Raw genomic sequence first — 17,612 nt, 5'->3', positions numbered from 1 at the left:
AAGGCAGACGGACAATGACCCACCGTGGACTCATCACTCCCTGGTGGAAAGTAACAAGGTTTTGTTTGTCTTGGTGTCTCTATTCGAGAGCCTTCAAAAGGAAACTAAATCCAACTCTGTGGCGTTGGAATCCTTACTGGTTAAATTTGGCAATCTGAAACTACACGCGACAGCTAAAGAATTCCTGTTCTCGCAAGGCCTCAATCATCCTAGCAAGTGCCCCAAATCAAAACCTTCTCCAGCAAGTAACACTCCAACAACTGCAGCATGTCCCAATAAGCGATGACCTACAACGAAGTGCACCCTCCGAAAGTATCATCATATTGGAAGGTGGCACAACCCGCCCCGGACAAGATGGGACCAAAAGCTCAGCGTCCTCAATCCACCACTGAACCTTTGAACCTGGTTCCGAAGGCACTCTCCGTTTGCTCTGACCTGGAAACATGTAGTACCAAGGAGTGAGAGGGCATTCTTAGGGGCGGACCCAGCCAGGAAGCCCTCCCCCTATCGACCACAAGGGAAGGTGGTCAGGAAAGGTCTGGGCATTCAGAAGCGAAAATCGAAAAAACATTCAGCGGTGAACCTGAACTCGATTCCCGTTCCCCCAATTGGACCCTGGTGGCAACAACATTTCGGTATCGGGTCTATCCATCGAAAATACTTCCATCGAATTAAAATCCAACTAAATGTATTCATTGAAAGTAATTTCCATCGAAATGCACTTTTATTGAATACATTTTGTTGGATTTCGAGGGTTAGGGTTAGAGTTAGGGGGTAAAGTTAGGGTAAGTTTGGGGTGCCCCTGGGGGTTGGGGGGCACCACCTCCCCAATAATCAATAAACACTAAAATGTTACATGAAGCTGGCCAGTGCCGAAATACTTCACAGATTTCAGCACTGGACAGCTCCATGCATTGTTAAAGAGTTGTGTACCACCACTAGGAAACGGGCCGGTGTGCCACTGTCTACAGGAGAGGCACCACCCGACAAGGAATCCAAGAGACGTTATGCACTGGGGAAAAGAATAACGACGGCTGCTGCGTTTACCATGCGTATAGCCAATAACACCACGCTATTGGCCAGCTATGCAGATGTCCAGTGGAACCTTCTACAAGAAGGCCACCAGGAAGTGCCAGAACCGGCAAGGGCCAAATTGCTCGCAATAGTTTCCGAAGGCAAGCAGGTATACTAGCATGTGCTCAAAAACACTCTGGATGCTGCCGAGACGGCGGGGAGAACCCTGGCACAGGGTACCTTGCTCAAGACATGCATGGCTAAGGAACTCCGACTTCAAGCCAGAGACCCAAGCATCTCTAATTAACAAACCCGTTGAGGAAACCAACCTGTTTGGTAAGGCAGTGGATGATGCTCTCGAAACAGCCAAGAAAAAGCATGAGACACTAAGTTCCTGCAACAAATTCCCCAAAAGCCCTCCCCTCAATGAGGAAGCGGCTCCCGCCGGTCCTTTCGTGGGCAATCTAATTTTTTCCCAAACCGAGTATAATACAGGAAACAACTAGAATTCGGGACAAGGGTCTAACACCTCCGCCCCTTACACACCCAGAGGACAGCGGCGTGGGAAGGGTAGAGGGTGAGGTTTCAACCCCAGAGGGGCCCCAGCCTCTGGTCAGAAATGACCTACAGATCCAGGTCCTCTCCCATGCAACCCCGGTAGGGTGGGCGGGGGCGCATAACATCTTTCCTTATCGCATGGGAGGGGATAACAAAAGACCAGTGGGTTCTAAAGACGGTCGCCCACGCATACTGTATAGAATTTGCCTGACCACCCCAATACAGACCATGAAGATAGACGCCCGACGCCGGACCACCTGCAAATCCTACTGCAAAAGGTGCAGACCCTTCTAAGAAAGGACGCCATAGAAGCCTATCCTATTCTACAGGTTAACAAGGGTATTTATTCAGTGTACTTCCTTGTTCCCAAAAAAGGATCTCACCATGCGCCCTGTGCTAGACTTGCACCCAGCGAACAAGTTTGTCAAACCTCAAAAGTTTAGTATGGTCACTTTACAGGAAGTAATTCCGCTGTTGAAACATGGGGGATTACATGGCAACACTGGACATGAAAGATGCATACTTTCATATTTCAATGTTGCCAGCGCACAGAAAATACCTAAGGTTCATGATAGAGGACAAGCACAATCAGTTCAAAGTCCTCCCCTTCGGCATTGCCGCAGCACCAAGGGTGTTTACAAAGGTACTGGCAGTAACGGCAGCAAACCTGCGCAGACTATCCGTCCCAGTTTACCCTTACCTCGACGAGTGTCTCATAACAGGGGAATCCTACGAAACATGCCTATTGAACATTCAGAACACAATAGACCTCTTATTCAGTCTAGGATTCTCCATCAACGAGGAGAAATCCAGCCTAGACACCAGTCAAGTCAAACAGTTCCTAGGGGCTCTAATTCGGACAAAGGACGACCCCGTCTTCCCCTCCAATGAGAGGGTTCAAAAATGCTGTTTCAGATCCCTCAATATCCAGCCAGTCGGGAAGTGACGGTATGCAAGGCCATGCAACTGTTAGGGATGATGGCGGCCTGCATTTACTTAGTTCCTCATGCGCGTCTGCGCATGCATCCCATGCAAGAGTGGCTCAACAGCCAGTGGTGTCAGTCCAGCGGACAATGGGAAGATCTGGTAGTTGTCTCGCCAGCCCTCGTTCTCTCTCTACAGTGGTGGTCGAGGTAAAACCTCTTGAAGGGGAAGACCTTCACCACCCCCACAGTGGAATCCACTCTTAACAACTGACGCATCACTCACAGGGTGGGGGGGCTAATCTGCTTCAGCAGACAGCGCATGACGTGTGGTCCCCACAAGTAGCGTCCAACCACATAAATCTGTTGGAACTATTAGCGGTATTCAAAGCATTGAAAGACTTTCAGATACAGTTACTACGGTAGGCAGTCCTGATCTTAACAGACAGTACCACAGCCATGTATTACCTTAACAAACAAGGGGGCACACACTCTCCAGGGCTATCCAAGCTGTCCCAAAACATTTGGATATGGGCTCTCAAATACAGGATGTTCCTGTTGTCCCAGCATGTTCCAGGGGAACTCAATCTTCTGGCAGACGTGCTCAGCAGAGATTTCCCCCTGCCTGTAGAGTACAAATGGCGACTACACAAAGACATTGTCTCCAGTGTTTTAGCAGAATGGGTTTCCCAGAGATCGACTTGTTCACAACTCTGGAGAACGCTTAATGCCACGATTTCACCTCCAGGTACCCACAGAACCTCTCCAAGGGGAACGGGCTCTGGATAACATGATCGGGGAAATTTGTTTACGCTTCAAACTAAGCCGCCTCCCCCCCCAGAAGTCCATTACTCAACATAATTGTGCACAAGATGCACCAAGAGCCAGTCACCATGATATTGGTGGCCTCCATGTGGGCCCGCCAACCCTGGTTCTCTCATCTGATGGAGATGTCCCTCTCCCCTGCGATGAAACTGCCCTGCCCGTACAACATGTCTCGGGACAGAGGAGAAACACTGCACCCATTCCCGCAAACTCGGAATTTTGCGGCCTGGCTCCTGAGGTCATAGAGTTCGGACACCTTCAACTCAGAGCTGTGTGGACATACTCAGGGAAGCAATGAAACCAAACACCTGATAATGCTATTCCAGTAAATGGAAATGCTTTATCTGGTGTAATGCCAAGGGCGTCCATCCCATTGACTGCTCTCCTTCTCACATTGTATTGTAGCTCACCCACTTACTGGATTCAGGCCTGGTTTTAATTCCCTAAAGGTTCACCTAGCTGCTCTCTCAGCCTACACCATGTCACAGGAAAAGGTGTTGTGGTAGAAAATACCAGTTAAGGCTTTCATGGAAGTGGTTGAGAATTCACCCCCCAGCCCCCATTTCAAACCCAGCTCCCGGATGGGACTTAAATGTGGTTCTGACTAGACTCATGGGGTCCCCCTTTGAGCCTATGCACAAGACAAGTCTAAAAGACCTTACCTATAAGACAGCCTTCCTAGTAGCTATCACTTCTATTAGAAGTGTTAGTGAACTACAGGCCCTTTCAACACTAGACCCTTTCATTACTGTTCACAGGAATAAGGTGGTTCTGCGCACTCGCCCGCGATTTGCGCCTGCATTTATTTCCAAGTTCCATGTGAACCAGTCTTTTGAACTACCCACTTTCTTCCAGAACCCCACTAATATGGCCGAAAGGAGCCTACACACGTTAGATGTGCGCACGGCAGTCATGTTTTACCTGGAAAGAACAAAACCACTGAGGAAAACAAACCAATTTTTCGTTTCAGTGGCTATTTCAAGGTGGATAGTCAAATGCATCACACTTTGTTACACTCTTGCTAAGAGAGAACTGCCCTTCAAGCCTAGAGCACGTTCTACTCGAGTCACTGGGGCTTCCATAGCATTTATTGCAAATGTTCAACTAGAATCTACTTGCAAAGCGGTAACCTGGAGTTCGGTACACACCTTAAAACACTATTGCCTAGACACGGTATCTAGTTGTTGCACCGAATACAAAGCATTGACAGACCATACCATTGAAAAAAATGCATTGGAAAAAACCCATTGAATGCATTTTTTTAATGCAAAGGGTTAGTAATAATGTGTTATAATAGTTTTAAAATGGGGGGCCAGGAGGGAACATTAAAAAAAAAAAAAGAAAAAATAATGCATTCGATGTTTTATTTTTTCTTAGATGCTTTTTTGTCAATGGTATGGTTGTCGATGGTTTGGCTGTCGATGCATTCACTAGGAACCCCTAGACACTCATTCTAGGTCTGGTTCTCAAGTGGGACAAGCAGTACTAAGACATCCCTTCTCACAACCCACCTCCAACTCCCGGTACTGCTCGCTAGTCTATGCACAGCATGTGATTCTAAGCAGATTAATAAGCATCAGAAGACCTGCATTAATTATCGTATTAGCATTTCTGATGATTGTATCTGCTTAGATTCACATGTGCGCACCCTTCCGGCCCGCTCGGGTGGAAGGAACATAGACGTCTTTCTCTTTCTCTCTTTCATGTACTCACGTTAGCCTTGGGCTCCCTCATGGCATAGAAAATACAATCGGACGGGACCTCAGCACGTGAGGGATTTTTGGGTACACTACACGTCACGGTAGGGATAATGTTAGACACGCCTATGCCGACGTCCCCTTTTGATCCTCGAAAGACAAGATGTGGTACTTCGCGGTTACCACTGTATGTCGAACCATATGCACAGCATGTGAATCTAAGCAGATAGAATCATCGGAAATGCTATTACGGTAATGCATGTCAATTTTTAACTTCAAGCTTGTTGCAGATCTTGTTTTCCATGAAAGAGAGTCAATTAGAAAATTTGGTTTCGATATTGCGGAACACTTTGGTCGGGGGAGGATACCCTAACTAGCCTGGCCCCTGATCAACCGCTTAAATGTCACATACAAATCTTTAAAAAAAACGAATGAAGGCATCTGAAGCCTCCGATGACTGATTGGTCATGGTTAGTTAGACCATTGCCCAATTAACAAACTAGCAAGAACTGTACTGGGATCAACGTAGGCGGCCTATTTTCCCCCCTCGACTGGAACACACAGTGCCACACACGACTGTTTGACAATCTAGGGTTGGCGCAGGAGCTTAAATCTTACTGGGTTGTTTGTTTACAGGAAATCTGGCTGTGTACTAATCCTGTGATGGATGGATTTATACTAACTGGGCAGGTTGCATGGCAGGGGGTGAGGGATCGCCCCTTTGGCGGTCTACTAACCATGGTAAAATCTAAAACTGAGAGTTGTACAGACAGATGGGGCACACACTGGCATTCTCCTAACCCATGTGGAAGTGTTTGGGGTACATTGTCTTCAATTTCATCTACTGGCATGAGAAGGTACGAGAGCACCATCTTTCTTGCTCTGCAGCAGGCCCATCGCGGCTTCAGAGCCTCCCCTCGACCTGCTCCCCATCCATCCAAGCTCCACCCACCCTTGATTGGAGGCACACGCTTGGTCACATGACCCACACAGGAAACACCAAACCAGACCCTCCCAAGGCAGCCTGTGAAGGGCACAGGCAAAGGGCGCTTTCTTTTGCCGCTTACCTTCCCTGTTTGCCTGTTCGTCCATGCGCCCCAACCTTTCAGGATGCCACGCTGTTCAGCTGCAGCTGCTTCCAAGTAAGGGACATCTGCATTTAATCCTGCCCCTGTTTGTATTATGCCTCACTTGCATTTTGCTGCCCTAGGTTCCCTGTTTTAGAGGGCTGTTTCAATCTGGCCGCTGTTTGTATTATGCCTCACTTGGAGTAGACCTCACAGGGCTCCTAATTTAGATTGCATTACACATAGCCCCACACATTTGACTCGCACACTATCTGACTACACCCCTACGTATACAAACTCTGCCTCGGCCAAACACCACCACCCATAGAATACATCTGAGTTCCATGCAAAATTCGATGCAGTTGTTCACATGCCCTGACTCTCTTGACAACTTGACACAGCAACCTCTCATACATGATCATTTGGGATGCTGATTGGGATCTAGCCATTCCCACTTATCCTGAATCCGGCTAAAAATGCACACACGCACTTTACCACTCCTCTCACTACTTCTCATCTCAGACTACGGTCTTTCAAATGGCGTTGTGAGGGGTCAGAAACGAGATGCGGACACAAAGTTGTAATGTTTTCAACATCAGCATTTTTATTAAAATAAAAGGGATGGATAAAGGCCTCTCTGTCCCTATCCTAAAGAAGTTCCCTACCTAGGAAACTAAGATCGGTCTGTGTCTCGTCAAATATATAAACTGTCCTTGTGTCCAAAACCATATTAACCTGACCCTCACACTCAAAATTATCAACTAACGGTGTAATTAAATGTCTCTAACTTATGTTGGCAAAATGTGGTTATAATGAAAAATAAATAGATACATTCAACAAAAGTATCTTCTCCAAGGGTAAATCCTGAATCCAGAGGATGGTTCCCTTCCCCTGGATATTTAGGTAGGATGGCAAAGTGTTTCTTTCAAATGATAGATCTTTTAAAATGGCAAAAGGGTCTCTCTCAAACAACAGTTCCTTGAAGATGGCAACATTGTCTCTGGTATACTTCTTTATCAAATAATCTGGAAAAAAGAATGTTATACATCTTTTACTGGACCTCCTGGTATACTCCCTTGCCAAGAATCCTCTTTCTGGGTATTATAGATCCCCTGGTATACTCTCCTGCCAGGTAGTTTGCCTCTCAATGTTCACTCCCTGGTGTGTTCCTTTTCACCTGACTTCATTTCAAGTTTACTGTATTTTAATTCTGTACAGTTGTATTACTTCACTGTGCTTGAGGTACTACTTGTTCCAGCTTTCGCCACACTGACAACTCATGTATGGAGATTTTATTTTCAATCAAACATTTTATTAGGCATTTCAAATAATTTGACAAAGATATCAGATTAGCATATTATGGACATACAGTACATAACACTGGTTCATTCATTTTGACCACCATATTGGAATTGAGGGGCCCTCTGGGTTCTCCCAAAGCCGGGCCAGTGCGATCTTGGCCGCTGTTAGGAGATGAGTGCAGAGGTGTGCTATTTGACCTGTAAGCAGAAATGTCCCTTCGCCGGTGTCTCCCAACAGTATTGGCCGACCTGTGATTGATTTGATCTGTTCCAGCACCCCCCTCCAGTAGTCCATCGCTTTTGGGCAAGTCCATAGTAAGTGGAACAGTGTTCCCTCTGAGGTGCAGCCCCTCCAGCAGCCTGGTGGGATGTCTGGGTTGGATCTGTGTAGCTGTTCTGGTTGTTCTGGTATGACATAGTGTCTGTAGCAGACTTTGTACCCCCTCCCCTCTGTTTGTGATACATTGGGTGCTTTTATGTAATCTTGTCCAAATCTTGCCCCATTCTTCTATTTCTATCTTGCGCCCCAGGTCTCTTTCCCAGTTGAGCATATATTTCTCTTTGGTGGTGGAGTCTGTTTTGTCCAGTAGGCGGTACAGAGTGGAGATTTTCCCCCGTGGAGTGGCTGCTGTTAGTGTCAGCTCTAATGCTGTTAGATCTCTGGCTTCTTTTCCCCTGACTACATTGTGAGATATCCAGTGTCGGAGCTGAGCGTAATGAAATCGCTCTGCCTCTGTGATTTTGAAATTTGCTTTGCATTCTTCGAATGTGAGTGGGCTGCCCCCTCCAAGAAGTCTGAGATTTTCCAGAGACCCTCCTCCTTCCAGGAGGCAAAGCTCTGTCGGTGGTTTCCCAGTGAAAACTCCGGGTCATTCCAAATGGGTGTGAGTGTGCCTAGAGTCCCCGTACAGCCTCATTTGCTGGCTGCTACTTTCCAGTTTGCCACCGTATTTAGTGTTGTTGGTAGAGGGCCTAGGTTTGCCTCAGTTCTCAGGGTCGGAATATGTGGCAGGTCTGCTAGGGGGTCGGGGGGGGCTTGCACCATGCTTCCTCCATCTGTTTGCAGTGTGGTTGGTCTGTGGTCTGGGCCCATGTGAATGCATGTGATAGTTGTGCCGCCCGCCTGTATCTGGACACATCTGGGACTCCAAGTCCCCCTGAGCTCTGTCTACGGTGCATGATCTTCCTAGATATTCAGGGTTTCTTCCCCCCCCCCCACCCCAGACGAATTTTAATGTGTTTCTCTACAGGGAATACAATTCGTTCTCTGGAATATGTATCTGGAGTGCTGCACATTGATAAAGGAGTCTGGGTATCATTCATTTTTACAGCCGCTATTCTACCAAGCCAGGAAATGTCCTGTTTTTTCCAGTGCTCCAGGTCCTTTTGGAAATCTGTGGAAAGTTACTTTGCTAGATACGTGTGGGGTTTCTGGGGATCTGAACCCCCAGATACCCAATCTCGGTGTCTGCCCATGGGATAGGGAGCAGAGGGCTAAAATCCTCCCTCTGTTTCTTTGTGAGATTAACTGCTAGTGCTGACGATTTGTCGTAATTTACAGTGAATCCTGAGGCCCTCCCGAATGCATCGATCTCCTCCCAGATGGGATCCAGAGATGTGCCCGGCTGTGTAGAGTACGCCATCTGCGTACAGTGCCGCTTTATACTCCCGTCCCCGTATTCCTGGGTTTTGCCTTATCTTTTCCGATCTGATATCATTCGCCCGGAGTTGTGTAACTGGGTTTTGGTAATTGGCCATTGTCAATTTCACAAAATTAGGGCTGAATCCTAGGTTTGTATGTGTGTGTCTGATGTACCCCCAGTCCACTAGACCGAATGCTTTGTGGGCATCCAGTGAGATGACCAATGGCTTCTCCCCCTGTTAGGGAGAATTCTCTGTTTAGGCTGAATTTCCTAACCTAGTGAGTCCCCCAGCAGCTTTGCTGGATTTCTGGAGTTTGTTTTATTTCTCCTGCCAAGAGTGAGACTCTTTTCTCCCACTCTTGGACATGATTTATGGTGTTCCTTTGACTGCTTATGTGTTTTATGGGCTATGGGGTCCTTTACTCCATAGGGTCTCATGTGTTTTTACTGTGTGTGTTACACAGCACCCTCCGTGCAGTGACACGGGTGTCATAGTGACACCCCACCATAGACTCCATACCCTGGGACTGACTACTGTCTCCCAGGGCATGTAAAGTCACCATTGGCTTTACTAGTCCCAAATTATGAACAGAAACCAGTACAAACCATCATATTCTGGACATACTGGCCGGGGCAATTCGATTGCCCCGGGGTCTGTGAGTCGAGGGGGCACGTCTCCGTCCCCCCGGATCGAGTTTTGGCTGGTGGCAGTGGATACTACTTTTTATATTCGACCGCGAATATATCCCTATGGCATTTTCCCATTGTTCGAGGCTACCAACTTTAATTATTTCATTCTCATAGCCTTGAACATACCGCCGGTTTATTTATTTAATATTAATTCGCCGGTTGGTATTTTTTGCCAGGACTCGATTCTAAAATGGCATTTGTGTTCTCTTCTGTGACTCCAACCCAAGTCGAGCCCTTTGTTCCACTTTTGGCGGGCTTCTCCACAGAAGCCTCCAAAAGTGGTGCCACTCTGTCTGGGTACCACAGGGGGTGTGGGAGGAGGTTTAGGCACCCTGGACTGAGTTACCTTGGTAACTCAAGTCGCACTTGTGTGATTGGCCCAAGTGGTGAGCCGGCCGGCTCACCACTTAGCATGTTTGATTGACAGCTAGGCTGAGTGAATGGGGGTGTGCTGCATAAAAGCAGGGCTTTGGGGACTGGAACTTTAGAAGTCGCCACAGGACCTGAGAATCCGACGAGGGAGAAGCTGAGCCGACCTGCTACAACGACACCACCTGTGGAGCCGTGCGGAACCGACTCCCCACTTCCCGACGACAGAGAAGATCTCCCGGCTGGAGAGTCTTCTTCCCCTGACTGGTGGGCACAACCAGTTTACCTTCTTTTCCTCGCATCCTAGGACGTCTTGTGGTCGAATTGCCCGTGCCAAGCACCCCGGCAACCGGATAGCCACTTACCACTGGACCGCGAATAAAAGGACCGCTCCTTTTAACGGAGGACTCCGCGGCTGGTTTCTTCCCTGGCAGTGCAACGGACTCCTGTCTTCCTCCCCGACGAGATCCTCTCTTCCCCCGGACGAAGCACCGACTTGCATCCGCTGCCAGGAACAACTGCCCCCGCTGGAGTATTCTCACCACTTTAAGGTACCGTGTCCGCCAGGCCTCCCTTTCTAAAGATTGCTACAAGGTAATAATAATCCCTTAACCTTCTGGACTGCGCTGGCCGCCTTGACCATCTAACTGGTCCCTTTCTTTTGGTCCAACTCTTTCTGAACCTTTTCGAGACTTTTTGTGCACTTTTCAACCGTGTGACCTTGGACACATTTTGTTCTGATCCTCTTAAAGTGCATCCGGCTTTCTAACTTCACGGTTTGATTCTGCCTTCCTCTCTTGCTGTGTTCTCGTGAAAGTGTTGGGATCTGTTTCAATTTATGCTCTGCCTTTCTCTCCCTTCTAAACCGAATTATTAGAGTGCCTTCTGCGTTAAGCGCTCACCGCTGTCTGAAAATAAGTGGGGCTTTACTTAAGACTTGTCTAATATTCTTTTAAGGGAGTGTATATCTTTTAGTGACCGTGTTTTTGAACTGCTTAATATTAGTGCCTGTGTGTTTTATTAGATGTGGTTTTAAATAAATAATTATATCTCTTTTACACCAAGCTCTGGTCAGTGTTTGCTTGTTCTACTGTGTTCTTTTGACCTATTGTGAATACTCTGTATACTGCCTAACTCTTCTTGAGGGAAGTCTGACTGCTCAGCCACAGCTACCAAGTGAATCTGTGTGGTACAGACTGCTACCGAGTGGGTTTACTGCCAAACACCTGTAGTCTTGAATCTTTTGCAGTGGTCCCAGAGGGAACTGCACAGGTTTCTGCCTAACACCCCCATTCTGTCTGCACTTTCAATGACGTTGATCGTACGTCTAATGTTGACATGTGTCCCCCGCCCTGGTATGAATCCTGTCTGATCTCTGGCTATTATGTCTGGGAGGTATTTTTTCGGTCTTAACGCCAGAACCTTAGAGAATATCTTCCCATTGTTGTTCATCAACGTTATTGGTCTATAGGAGGCCGTTTGCTCTGGGTCTTTACCTGGTTTATGAACTAGTATTGTTAGTGATTCTGCCATTGATTTGGTAATCCTTCCAGTTGATGATAATGAATTGACTAAGGACATGAGTTGTGGGGCCAATATGTGTGCGTAGGGTTTGTAAAATTCTGCTATGAGCTCGTCAGGGGCCCGCAGTGCTTTTCAGTGATTTGATAGCTTCTGCTTCCGCTACTTCTTCCACCCTTATTGGGGATTCTAGTTGGGGTTTTGTGGCAGGGGTTCTGATGGAACATAGGTATTGGGTTTGTTTTTATGGGGAGGTTGGCGGGCCTGACATACTTACGCTGTGGTGGGCTACAAGGGCTTCCATCTTCTCTTTGTCAGTGTATCAGGCTTTGCCGTCCTCTCCAATGAGCCGTACTATGTTATTTCTTTTATGTACCTTCTGCAATTTATATGCCAGTATACGGTTCGATTGGTTACTCTTATTGTAGTAGAACTGTTTTGTGTATGCTAGGGATTTAGCTGAGCGGTCAGAACCAGTGCATTTCTAGGGCTATTTTGGCTTTTTTCAGTTTTCCTAGTTCGGTGGTTTTTTAACTCACTCTCCAGTGCCGTTACTTTCGTCTCTAGTTTTGATGCTTGGATTTTAGAGACATAATTCTGTTCAGTGCTAGCACTGATGAGTGTCCCCCTAACTACCCGTTTCATGGCATCCCAAACTGTCTCTATGGAAGTGTCTGCTGTTGTATTTTCCCTAAAATAGTTGGATAGTGATTCGCCTACATCCCTCTTGATAGTTTCGTCTAGCATCATGTAGCTTCCAGTATCTCGGGGTGGGGGTGGAGGGGTAGAGGGGACCCTCTTATGCATACGTCTGCTGATACTGGGGCATGGTCGGATATGATCCGTGTATGGATCTCTATTTTCCTAAGATAGGGGAATAAAGCGCTTGTGACCAATATCAGGTCAATCCTCGAAAAGCCTTTATGTGCCTTAGAGTAAAAGGTGTAATCGGTAGACCCCATGTTAGCTAGCCTCCATGCGTTTACAGTCTCCGTCTCCCTGAGGAGTGTGGCTAGGCATAGCGCTCTGGCGAAGTCTAAATTAGATGGGGGAAGAGTTTTGTCCTTCAGTGGATCTGGGACCATATTGAAATCTCCACCTTTGAGGAGGCATCCTTCTGAAAATGAAAGTAGGGTCGGGATTAAATCTAGTAGGAGTATGTCTTGGGCGCTATTAGGGGTGTATACAGCAGCTGTGGTGGTTTATAGTGATTTCTTTCAAATGCCATTATCTCAAACATTTAGTCGAAAAATGTTTTCAAATTATTTTATTTATTTATTTGAATGGGGGGGGGTTCCCCCCAAACCCATGTTTTAACACTTTTTTATTACTTAGAAAACCCCCCAAAAACATATTAAATAAAAAAATACATTTGAAAAAATAAATTCGCCAAAATGTTTTCGAGATAATTGCATTTCGAAAAAATGCATTTGAAAAAAATGACTGGATCCCGCTGTGGTGATCAGTTGCTCCTCTGGGTCTCCTTTTACAGTGCTTTTCGTTAATGGGACTTTATCGCTAAATAGTATAGCTACACCCTGTTTTTTGTCTCGCGATGTGGTGAAGTAAGACTTTTTAAATCTTTCAAATCTAATGCGCCGCTCATCTGCTAACAGCAGGTGTGTCTCCTAGAGGATTACTATATCCCCTGCCAGTGTGTTAAACCTACTTTCTACAGATCTACGCTTCCCCAGAAAGTTGAGCCCCTGGATATTCCACGTGAGCTTTCGGATTTCGCTTTCATTATCTGACCCCTTGTTGTCCTATAGTGGATACTGCTGTGAATGGCTTTGGGATGAACCATTCCTTAAAGTCCCAGTATGCCTTCTTAAAATGGTGTGCAACTGCCGTGTCTGTAGATGTCAGTGTTTTGTTAATTCTGGTTTCTTGGGAGGATAGGATCATGGATCCTTCCCGTCTCCCATTTCCCCCCCTCCCTCCTCGCTCCCCTTTGACCCCCCTATTAACTCTTAGGGATGAGACCAGCCTCACCCAACGGGGTAACCAGCTGCACCGAACCTATTGAGGCCAACAGGGCCTAACATTCTATCAGCGGGACAACAAAATGGGAATCAGCCACTGGTTCTAACCAGTGCATTATTCTCGGATTGCTCCTTCCTATATTTATCGGGGAGATTTAGTGTTGCCCTTCCAGCTACAGTGGATTCCCAGCCCATCTCTTCTCCAGCTCAGTCTGGGTTGGTGCTTTTCCGGGGGCCCCGGAGCCTGCGTCTCCTGTTGACCCTTGTCTAGGTGGTTGCCGACTGCTTTTTAATCGGGTCCTGGGAGGCCGCTTCTGTTTTTGGCTCTCCACTTTCTACCACTGTTCCCATGAATTTCTCTGCTTCTTTTCGTGGGCGGTCTGGAAGCCCCGACGGTACGGGATCTTTCTTTCTTGTAGCCACTCTGTGAGATTTCTCTATTTTTTTTATTTTTTTTTGCAGGGTGGAGTTAGCTAGGTCTTGGTATAGTATGATGGTCGCCCCTCTTAATAGGATCTGTTTGGATGATATGGCTTCTCTCATTATTTCTTCTTTCACTTTGTAAAAGTGTATGCTGGCTAGGGCATCTGGGGGAGACCAGGATGATTGTTTTGGGACAGTTCTGTGCACTCGGTCGATTTCCAGGGGGGAGCTGTCTCAGAGAGTCCGTATGAATCTGAATAGATCCCCTGTGAAGGCCTCCAGTTCTGTGTCTGTGATTGTGGTGGGGATGCCTCGGAGGCGGATATTATTTTGCCTTGAGCGGTTTTCCGCATCCTCTTGCTTTGCCTCCAGAGCTTCACCTCTAGCTTCTAGGGCTGCCATCCTGTACAGACCCTTTTCAACTTCAAATGCTTGGTCGCAAAGGTTGTTTTTGATGTCTCCTGTGCGTCTCACTACCTCTTCCACCCTCTTGTCTAGGGTAGTGATTTTTCTTCATGACCTCGTCCATTCCTCTCTGGATTTCCTTCGTTAGTGCTGACGGTAGGTCTTTTAGGTCCGATTTTGTGGCGGATTGAGCTAATTCCAAAGTGTCGGAGGTAGGGGTTGTTTCTGTAGAGAACGCCACTGTTTGTTTACCTTTCTTGGGTTTCTCCTTGTTTAGTTTAGTTTGTTATGTGTATAGCAGGGATACATATCGTTGCACGAACATCATATAACAGACAGAGCGTACATTAGTCCAGGTTCTGAGTGCTTACATACAAGAGTAGAATATACCAAGAAAAGTATGTACAGAGAATATGGGATGAGGAATAAAAGTTACAGTGGCTAATGCGGACCGGGTTACAGGTTGGTCCTGACTATGCTGTAGGTAGAATAAACATTACTACAGGTGGAGAGTGGCGGCTAGCAGGTCATGACGGTGAGAATCTGGGTGTTTAGGCTAGTAGCCATGATTTTACCATGGCTCTGAATGGCCAGAATGCGGCTTCCGATCTAATTGTAGTGGGGAGGGTGTTCCAACATTGTGCTGCGAGCACTGGAAAACTGGAGCCCCCTGCTGTTTTTAGGTTATAATTCGGGATATTTAGTTGGTGTAGGTAAGGTGTTCTGGTGGGTCTAATGGGGCAGTGTCTAGAAAATTTGTCAGAAAGGTACCGTGGGGCAGTGTGTGATAGGCACTTGTGGGTGATGACCAGTGTTCTTAGCTTAATTATGTCACGGATCGGGAGCCAGTGGACTACTTTGCTAGCCGTAGATTTGTGTGCCTTGCGCGGGAGGTTGAGGGCACATTTTAGTGCATTATTTTGCAGGATCTGGAGTCTATTCAAATTTTTAGTGGTAGTGCCTAAGTAGTGTGTTGCAATAGTCTAATTTAGACAATATCAGCGCTCTAGATAGGGTGAGGCAGCTAGAGGTGGAGAGAAAAGGCCTGCAGGCATTGATCAATTTATTGGTGTATGAGGTAGCTGCGATGGTAGAGTTTATTTGTTTCTTTAGTGATAGGGTAGAATCAAGGTATACACCTAGTGTTTTAACCTCTTTTGAGACTTTTATGATGTTGCCATCAATAGTAAAGGAATGGTACCTTTGGTCCAGTTTATTGAGGCGCGCCTGGGAGCCTACGATGAGCAATTTTGTCTTATCGTCGTTAAGGCAAAGCTTGGATTTCTAAGTAGATATCGTTCAGCTTTGTAGCATCTTCCTCATAGCTACCAGTAAGCGTGATGAGGACCTGGGTGTCGTCAGCATAATTGGTGTAGCTGACACCCAAATCGTCAAGACGGTCAAATAGGAGCTTCGTGAAGATGTTGTAAAGTGTGGGAGAAATGCAGGAGCCTTGTGGCACTCCACATGTGATTGGGATAGGGTCCGCAGCCGCAGTGGGGGCGAAGACACTAGTCGTCCTGTCAGACAGAAATGACTGGATCCACTTAGTGGCATTCTGGGAGAATGCAGCAGCCGAGGAAAGGTGTTGAGTGAGGATCTGGTGGTCAACCAGATCAAAGGCAGCAGAGAGATCCAACAAGAGCAAAATGGCCAGTTTGCCCTTGTATTTGGCGTCATCCATTTGGATTTTTAGATTCAAGAGGGCAGTTTCAGTCCTGTGCCTTGGTCTGAAGCCGGATTGTCGCAGGCCTAGGAGGTTGTTATCTTCCAAATGTTGTTGTATTTGGAGATAGGCTACCCTGTCCAAGATTTTTAGAAGAAATGGGACTGTGGTGATCGGCCTGTAATTTGTAGGAATGTTGGGATCTAGGTTAGGTTTTTTGAGCAGGGGTAGGACTTGTTTAAGGTTGTTGGGGACCACTGAGTTTTTGAAGGAGGAGTTGATCAGAGAGGTGATGACATGGGCTAACTCATTAGCACCATCTTTGATGACGGATGCTGGGCAAATGTCACCTTTGCAGTTGGATGGTTTGAGGCTGGCGATTATCTTGATTACTTCCTCTTCTGTGACTGGTGAGAAGTGGAAAGATGGGCAGATAGGGGTAGTGTGGTTAATTTTGCTGCTGGGGTTCTGTTAAGAGGCAAGGCTAGCTTTTTTTGCTTCTATCTTAGTTTGTAGGAGGGCAATTTTGTTAGCAAGGGCGAGTTGGATATTGTTACACCAGGCCTTGTCTTTGATGCAGTCCTCTGTAGGGGGCAGTGGTGATTCAAGTTCTCTTAATATAGAGAAAAGTTCTTTGGTGCCAGATTTGGCATTTTGTATTCTCAAATTGTAGGTCTCTTTCTTAGCATTTAAGATGGCGGATTTGTAAGTGGAGGCAGCTGAAGCGAATTTGTCTTTAGTGGAGAGAGAAGGGGCTTTTCTCCAGCTAGTTTCTGCAGTTCTTTTAATATTGCGGAGAGCTTTTAATTCTGCTGAGAACCATTTGTTGGAATGGGCAATAGGTTTGGCTTTTCGTTGTTTGAGAGGAGCTATTTGGTTAAGGGCTAGTTCTAAAGTCTTGTTATATAGGTCTAGTATGGCTGCTGGGTTGTTTTTTTGCGTGGGTAGATTAGCTTTACTGATAGGCGCGAGAAGAGGTTTGAGGTTCTCTATAGTGATGTTGCGGTTGTTTCTGGAGATTATCTGAGGTAACTCAGTGAGTTGTGTGATAGATGGTAGGGATCTGGGTAAGGAGAAGGTAATGAGATGATGGTCAGTCCAAGCACAGGGTGTGATGTCAGTCAGTGAAAGGTTGCAATTAGCATCTGCAAGCCAATCCAAGGATCTTCCTTTCGTGTGTGTAGGTTGGTTAATGTGTTGGGTGAAGCCTAGATGAATAATCGTGTCATTTAGGGAAGTGGCTTGGTTGTCATTAGGGTCGTTGAGTCCGAGGTTGAAATCTCCCAGAATGATGATTTGGGTTTTCGGTTTCAAATTGGTAGTGAGTAGGAGAGAGATATCCTCTTCAAAGGTAGAAGGGGGTCCTGGGGGTCTGTATATAATATGGAGCAAGATGGTTTGTGTGTCAGATAATGGGAGTTTGACAGATAGTAGTTCGGCAGACGGTAGGGTTGTGCTGGTTACTTCTCTGATGTTAAGGGTGGATTTTGCAATAATTGCTATTCCTCCGCCTATTCCACTTTTCCTT

At 46.6% G+C, this 17,612-nt stretch overlaps 1 protein-coding gene across 1 annotated transcript in view; it reads left to right on the top strand.

Moving 5' to 3' along the window:
- The window catches only part of DDIAS (DNA damage induced apoptosis suppressor), a 395,303-nt gene that overhangs the window by 120,348 nt on the left and 257,343 nt on the right, over positions 1–17,612 (top strand). The gene's annotated exons all lie outside the window — the stretch shown is intronic.

The sequence above is a fragment of the Ambystoma mexicanum genome, chromosome 7q (genome assembly GCF_040938575.1).
Source record: "Ambystoma mexicanum isolate Mex_15411 chromosome 7q, UKY_AmexF1_1, whole genome shotgun sequence".
Lineage (NCBI taxonomy): Eukaryota > Metazoa > Chordata > Amphibia > Caudata > Ambystomatidae > Ambystoma > Ambystoma mexicanum.
This window is presented reverse-complemented; position numbering and strand designations above follow the sequence as displayed.